At 49.2% G+C, this 8,063-nt stretch overlaps 1 pseudogene; it reads left to right on the top strand.

Annotated features, from left to right (window-relative positions):
- The first annotated feature begins 3,132 nt into the window (after positions 1 to 3,132).
- The window catches only part of LOC119333865, a 14,616-nt pseudogene continuing 9,685 nt past the window's right edge, over positions 3,133 to 8,063 (top strand).

Raw genomic sequence — 8,063 nt, 5'->3', positions numbered from 1 at the left:
TATTACAGCTAGTGTGTGCCGAACTCGTCTAGCCATGTCCGCGGTCTTGACGACCGATCATTTATTCTGGTTGGAGAGGGCGTTCAATGTTCGGCTGCTAAAGCCGCCCCACGTTCGTCCGCATGTAAGAAACATTCTGTGTTTCCGCTAACTATGATGATGCCACGTGGACCGGCCATCTTAAGCTTAAGATAAGCATAATGCGGTATTGCATTAAAACGAGCGAAGGCCGTTCTTTCGAGTAGTGCTTGATAGCCACTTCGGAATGGAGCGATGTCAAAGGTTAACTTCTCACTTCGAAAGTTGTCGGGAGAACCGAATACAACCTCTGGTACTAGAGAGCCCGTGCAGCAGGCCTCTAGGCCTGGTATTACTCCTTTATAGGTAGTATTGCTTTGGCTGATTCTTGTTGGGTCTATTCCCATTTTGCGGACTGTATCCTGATATATCAGATTAAGACTACTGATGCCGTCCATAAGGACTCGAGTGAGATGGTACCCGTCAATTATTGGGTCTAGTACCAAGGCAGCCGATCCTCCGTGTCGGATACTAGTCGGGTGATCTTTGCGATCAAAAGTGATCGGGCAGGCCGACCAAGGGTTGAACTTGGGGGTGACGGGCTCCACGACGCATACGTCTCGGAGTGCGCGTTTGCTCCCCCTCTTCGTTACATGAATCATGTTCACTGTTTTGACCTCTGGTGGGAATTTTTTCTGTCCCCCAGTGTTCGGCTGGCGAGGCTCATCCTCGTCTTCGCTTGGTGTCTCCTTGTGTTCGGCGTTTAGCTTGCCGGCCTGTTGAAGACCCAGCATTCTCTGTTGGTGTGATTTGCCGGTTTGTCGGAGGTGCTATGAATCTGACATAATCTGTCTAGAATCTTGTTTAGGCTGGACGGTCCATCTTTGCTGCCTTTGAATGGCTTTTTTCATTGACCGGGTCGAGAGCCCCTGAATCCGGCATTTCCCACCGTGTTGTCTGGGCTATCTACATTGTTTTGATGCTTGCTTTTATTGCGTCGTGGTTTTCCATTGACATCCCTGACTTTGGATGTGCCTGGGTCGTTGGTGACGCTATGGGCTAGCCAGCTATCTTCGCCCACGCAAAAGCGGGTCATGAGGCTTGTTAGGGCTGTCATTGTCCTCGGTTTTTCCTGGCGGAGGTGTCTGGCAAGCCATTCGTCCCGAACACTGTGTTTGAAAGCCGCTAAGGCTTCGGTGTCCGGGCAGTTGACAATTTGATTCTTAGTGAGGAATCTGTTCCAAAGCTTTCGGGCTGACTCTCCGGGTTGTTGATTATATGACTTAAATCGTCTACATCCGGAGGTCAGACATAGGCCCCTTGAAAATTAGCCCTAAAAGCATTTTCAAGCTCTTCCCAACTTCCAATTGAGTTTTCGTGGAGGCTTTTTAGCCAGTGCCGAGCTGGCCCTTTCAACTTGAGGGGCAAGTATTTGATGGCGTGGAGATCATCTCCGCGAGCCATGTGGATATGAAGGATAAAGTCCTCAATCCAGACCCCAGGGTCTGTCGTTACGTCGTATGCCTCTATGTTCACGGGTTTGAATCCTTCTGGGAATTCGTGATCCAGAACCTCATCGGTGAAGCATAGGGGGTGCGCGGAACCCCTGTATTTGGATGTGTCATGGCATTCTGACGGTTGTAGTGTTCGGTTTTGATTCTGCGTCGGAGCGCGCTTCCTAGATCCGTAGATGGACCTGGTCATACCGGCTTTTTGGTGCAAGTCATCATGTAAATCGTGTGCTGTCTTATGTGCGACATCGTTAGCCGCCCTATCGCGGCCACGGGGTGGTCGATCCGGCTGATCGGCCACTTTATTTTTCGGCTGTATAGGCTCTAAAGCCTCACCATCGAATTCGGGCAGCAGCTTGCGCTTTGGATAGCTCTTTGTGTGGTGGCTGCCGTCGTACTTTTCTTCAGTATGGATCACTTTGTTCCATCTACTGTTGAGTGTATTTTGCGCGGCCTTAAGCCTTTGCTTTTGCTTCCTGCAGCCTTTACCAAAACAACCACAACTTCTGCAAACGGACTCCGAATTCAACGAAACCAAGTTTGTTGGAAAGCTAACGACATGGGCTAACACAATATTGATAGAAGTATCAATAAGAAGCAAATGAGAAAAGTACCAGAAGAAAATGGTGAGAACCCTTCCTTAGATAAGACCGGTAAAACCTCCAACACCGAAAACATCATAGAAGATGCATGCGAACTCCGTTTTCGATGAACTCAAGCTTGTCATCAAGATGACCATAAGCTCTAATAATCACAAAGAGAACCAAACAAGAACCAACAAAGATGATGCAAGGATGCAATGTTTTGAGCTCTCTATGAATGATACGATCAAGCTACTCATCGAGAGCCCCCCTTGATAGTACGGCAATCTATCCTATAACTGGTCTCCCAACTACCATCATGAGACCAGTAAAATAGAAAACCTATCAAGGGAAAACATTTGCCTTGCACATGGTCCACTTGAGCTAGATGATGACGATCTTGACTCCCTCAAGTTGGACCACCTTTCTTGATTGCGTTGGCTCGATGAAGACTAGTTGATTGCTCCCCCATACTCCACTATGGGTGAGCCACTCTTCCGCACATCTTCACAAGTCCATTGTCACCACAATGGACGGAAAGCTTCAAGCATTTGATCTCTTCGTGATGCTTCACTTGAATTTGCACACCGCAACCTAACCCCACAAAGAACTCTCAAGAAGATCATGGGTTAGTACATAAAGCGTAATTGACAATGATTACCATACCATGGGATCGCTTGATCCCTCTGGTACATCTTCTACGCTTTGTGTGTTGATCAACTTGATTCACTCTTTTACTTAGTCTTGATCAACCTCTCACAAGACCAATCTTTAGGTAATTCCTTGAATAGCACCTTGGTCATCACAAAACTCTCCTTGAAACCAACAAATGTACTCTAAGAAAAGCCTATGGACAAAACCTTCAAATATAACTCAAGGCAACCATTAGTCCACAGAGATTGTCATCAATTACCAAAACCAAACATGGGGGCACCGCATGTTCTTTCAAACGGGCTCATCATAAAGAAGGCCAGGGATGCGGAGCGGCGGGGGCGGAGCAGGAGGAGGCGTCTCGCGCGGGGATGGTGAACCTTCCACCTCAACAGGTCGGCCAGTGCCCACAAGCCGCGTGGGGGAGCTAGCAGAGCGTCGTGTCGGCCGGCCAACTTCTGACTGCCACAGTGGGGGTACGCGCCCTTGCCTGGCTACGCCGACGGTGATGCGCATGGAGGCTTCAACCCTAACATCACCTTCCCGCATGGCGCGGCGCCACACCCATCCTCCTTCGGCTTCAACCCCAACCCACACACTCCCTCCCCCGTGTTCACCGCCGCCCTCACTACTAGGAAAAGGGCTATAGATAGGATTGACACTAATGGCGCACCAGGGAAGTAGTGCGCCACTACTATATACTAATGGCGCACCAGTTGGTGATGCACCATTAGTGTGGAAGACACTAATGGCGCACCAGAAAATAGGTGCCCCACTAGTGATAATTTTTTTACATACATACTAATGGCGCATCCTACCGAAGTGCGCCATTACTAGTTCTAACTAGTAATGGCGCACCAGACATGGAGTGCGCCAGTACTGAATTTTTTTTATTCTTTTTTTTTGCAAAACTACTAATGGCGCACCGCCTCACAGTGTGCCATTACTAGTTTAAACTACTAATGGCGCACCCTGTAAAAGTGTGCCATTAGTATATATTATTTTTTTACTTTTCTGCAAAACTACTAATGGCGCACCACCTGCAGGTGCGCCATTAGTAACCTGGGACCCCAGCAAGATATTTTGGACAGCCCCACACCTACCCACTCACTTTCCCCATTTCATTCCCTCCACCTCCTTCTCCAAGCTTTCGGCTGCCTCCTCCTCCTCACCTCATTTCCACCATAGATTCATCAAAATTAAGTGGTGAAATTACCTTTTTTATATAGGTAAGTAAGGGGAAAGCTATCTTCATGATGTAGATCTACTTTTTTTCTCCCTAGCTCACTCCAACAACATGCACATGCACTTTTTGTGGCCTAGCTAGATCTATGTATGTTTGTGGTGTTGCATGTGTCTGTGGTGTTGCATATATGTTTGTATTTGCAGGTACCGGTATTTGAAATGCGATAGTTGCCAATATTTTGCCGGAATGTTGATTCATTTCTGTTTCGGCGAGAATTTTGGCACTATGCATTCTTTTTGGTCCTATTTTTAGGGAAGATCATGCCAAAAATTTTCTTGGTTCTAAAATATCGTTTTGCTCTACCCCGCAGGCGACCATGGTCCGCACGATGACCGAAGGCATCGTGAATAGGTTTTCGAGCTCCGCGAAGGCCGAGATGCTTCAAAAGAACGAGACGAAGATAAGATGTCTGTGTCGAAGATGCAAGCTAAAGAGCCTTATTGCGGACCCGGATTCCGGGCAGGTGCGGGACCACCTGCTCTTGCGTGGTTTCATGGATGGCTATCGGTGGCAAGGTGATGAAGATGAGTATGAAGTCGTCCATGGGGGCCGGGCAAGAAATGAGGAAGGGCAACAAGACAAGTACCACCGCGGCGAGGGCGGGCGAGAAGACGAAGAATCTCCAAGACATGATCACGACGGTGATGCTGTACACAGTAATCATGTAGAAGATGTCGTACATGATGATGAGGAAGATCAAGACGAAGGGCATGATCATGAAGATGAAGATGCCGGAGTAGACGACGATGGAGGCTGGGTGCAGGACCCTCATATTCAAGAACTGCTTCTCAAGCAGATGGATAACGCAAGAGCTGCCGCCCGAGAGAAAGCCAAGCTGGATCAACTGGAGATAGACACGGTTACTCCATTGTATGAAGGATGAAGGCCCGAGGATACCCGCCTGAAAGTAACGCTCATGGCTCTGGAGATGAAGGTAAAACACAAAATGACTGACGCATGCTTCGACGAGAACATGTCATTCTGGCACAAACGTCTTCCCAAGGGGAACAAGTGCCCGACCAGTTTCGAGGAGGCGAAGAAAATCGTGTGTCCTCTGGATTTACCGCACGTGAAATACCATGTGTGCATGAACAATTGCATCATTTATCGGGACGAGCAGACGGAGTCTACCATATGTGCGGTGTGCGGCGTCACTCGATACAAGAAGAGGAAGAAAGCTCTTTGAAAATCGGTGTGGTACTTTCCGATCACTCCTCGTCTGCAGCGGTATTCCGTGGACCCTAAGGTAGCAAAGCTCCAGCGTTAGCACGCGGATAGGGAGGAGAAGAAGCGGGAAGATGACGGAAATGATCCGGAGATAAATAAAAAATACAAGATGCTGAGTCACCCTAAGGATGCGAGCCAGTGGCAAGCGTTGAACTTTGAATACCCAGAATTTGGGAAGGATCCAAGGAACATCATGCTGGGCGCGAGCACCGATGGAGTCAATCCGTTTGGCAGCCAGAGAAGCACACATAGCATGTGGCCTATGTTTGTGTGGATGTACAACCTTCCCCCTGGTTGTGCATGAAGAGGAAGTACATTCACATGAGTATGCTAATTGAAGGGTCGAAACAACCAGGGAACGATATCAATCTGTATCTGGGGCTGCTGAAAGAGGAGCTAGACACGCTATGGAAAACACCAGCCAATACGTGGGACGCCGCAGAGAAAGAATATTTCCCTATGAGAGCCGCACTGCTCATGACGGTGCACGACTATCTCGGTTACGGATATCTCGCATGGCAGGTAGTCCATGGATTTTCTGGATGCGTAAGGTGCATGGATGACACAACGTATCGCCAGCTAGATAGAGATCCCGGATCTTCGAAAACCATGTTCATGGGACATCGAAGGTGGCTTCGCGACGATGACCCGTGGAGGAAACGCAAGGATCTGTTCGATGGTGAAACCGAACCCCGAAAACGCCCACGTACGAGGAGCGGCGAGGAAATAGACGAGCTGTTGAAAAATTGGAAAGATTGCCCACTGCCGAGAAAGAAGCAAAAGGCGCCAGAGCCGGGAAAGAAGCGAAAGGCGCCAGAGCCACTGCTGAAGGCATGGAAAACGAGGTCTGTTTTCTAGGACTTGCCGTACTAGAAGATCCACCGTGTGCCTCACAGCCTTGATGCCATGCATATCACGAAGGACGTGTGTGAGAGTCTGCTTGGTACCCTGCTCAACATGCCAGAGAGGACCAAAGATGGGCCGACAGCAAGGGCAGACTTGAAATCAATGGGCATCGGGCAGGAGCTTCACGCTAATGATGATGATGATGATGATGATGATGATGATGATGATGATGAGGCGAAGCAGGACACAGAAACTCGTCGCAAAGGCAAAAAGGCCAAGAAGACCAGAATTGACTACCCTCCCGCATGCTTCACTCTAAGTCAGGAGGAGATTGAGCAGTTTTTCACCTGCCTCGTAGGAGTAAAACTTCCTTACGGTTACGCGGGGAAGATAAGCAGATACCTAGACCCAGCGAAGCAGAAGTTCAGCAGGATGAAGTCTCACGACTGTCACGTGCTGATGACGCAGATACTTCCAGTTGCAATCCGTGGGATCATGGACGCGCACGTCCGTGAAACGCTATTTGGCCTATGCAACTTTTTCGACGTCATCTCTCGGAAGTTGATTGGCGTGAGGCAACTCAGAAGGCTATAGGAAGAGATCATGGTGATACTATGCGAGCTTGAGATGTACTTCCCGCCCGCATTCTTCGACGTTATGGTGCATCTGCTGGTCCATATCGTGGAGGATATCATCCAACTCGGGCCGACGTTCCTGCACAGCATGACGCCGTTCGAAAGGATGAATGGTGTCATCAAAGGATACGTTCGCAACATGTCACGTCCAGAGGGAAGTATAGCCAGGGGCTTTCTGACTGAAGAGTGCATCTCCTACTGCACGAATTATCTAGGCATCGAGAACCCCGTTGGTCTGCCCATCAACAGGCACCTCGACAGGCTCGCTGGATGGGGTCACCGTGAGGGTCGCCGCGAAATGCATGTCGACTTCGAGGGTCGACTCGCCGACTTTGAAAGAGCAAACCTAGTCGCGCTACAACACATAGACGTGGTCGATCCTTGGGTGGTAGAGCACAAAACCTTTATTGAGAAGACGTACAATGATCGAGGCCAACAGAGGACGGACGGAGATATAATCAAAGAGCACAACTCATGTTTCACGTGTTGGTTCAAGCAGAAGCTTCTGTCGTACCCTTTACATGAGGATTCTTCTGTGGAAGAACAACTCATATTCGCCTTGTCACAGGGCGCCGAGCACAACCTGATGACCTATGAGGCGTACGATATCAACGGCTACGCATTCTGCACCGAGGACAAGGACATGAAGAGCAATGGTTATCAGAACTCCGGGGTAACGATGGAATCCTACACCGGTAATGACAAGGACAGATACTACGAAAGGATCGAGGAGATCTGGGAGCTGAGCTACGCTGGAGAGAAGGTCCCGATGTTCCGTGTCAGATGGGCCAAGAGCGTCCTAAAAGAAGACCGGTATTTCACCACCATGGTTATACCCGAAGCCAAATCCAAGACCGCGGGCGCAAACGTCATCGCGAAAAATGAGCCATGGGTACTGGCTTCCCAAGTGGACCAATGCTTCTTCATTACCGACCCGTCAAAGCCCAGTCGTGTTGTCGTGAGGAGAGGCAAAAGGAAGATCATCGGAATGGATGGAGTAGCCAATGAGCAAGACTTCGACAAGTACGGCGACCCGAAGATCGAACATGACGACGACGATGAAGTAGCAGCACACACCACAAGAAGAAGCGGGACCACCCTACCTAAAGGACGTCCGTTCCACAGAAGAACTCCATTTGCGAAAAAGAAGGGCAAGAAGATTGTGAACAGATAGCTAGCTAAGATCGATTGTATTTAAATCGTAGTCTTCATTTCTCGATTGTATTTCATGGGCACTTTTTGATATCATGAATATTTTTAATTTTCACGGGCACTTTTTGAATTCGTGAGGACACACGATCTCGATCCCCCTCCACCGCCGCCGACGAGCACTCGCCCCCCCGCACCC

The sequence above is a fragment of the Triticum dicoccoides genome, chromosome 7A, assembly GCF_002162155.2.
Source record: "Triticum dicoccoides isolate Atlit2015 ecotype Zavitan chromosome 7A, WEW_v2.0, whole genome shotgun sequence".
NCBI lineage: Eukaryota > Viridiplantae > Streptophyta > Magnoliopsida > Poales > Poaceae > Triticum > Triticum dicoccoides.
This window is presented reverse-complemented; position numbering and strand designations above follow the sequence as displayed.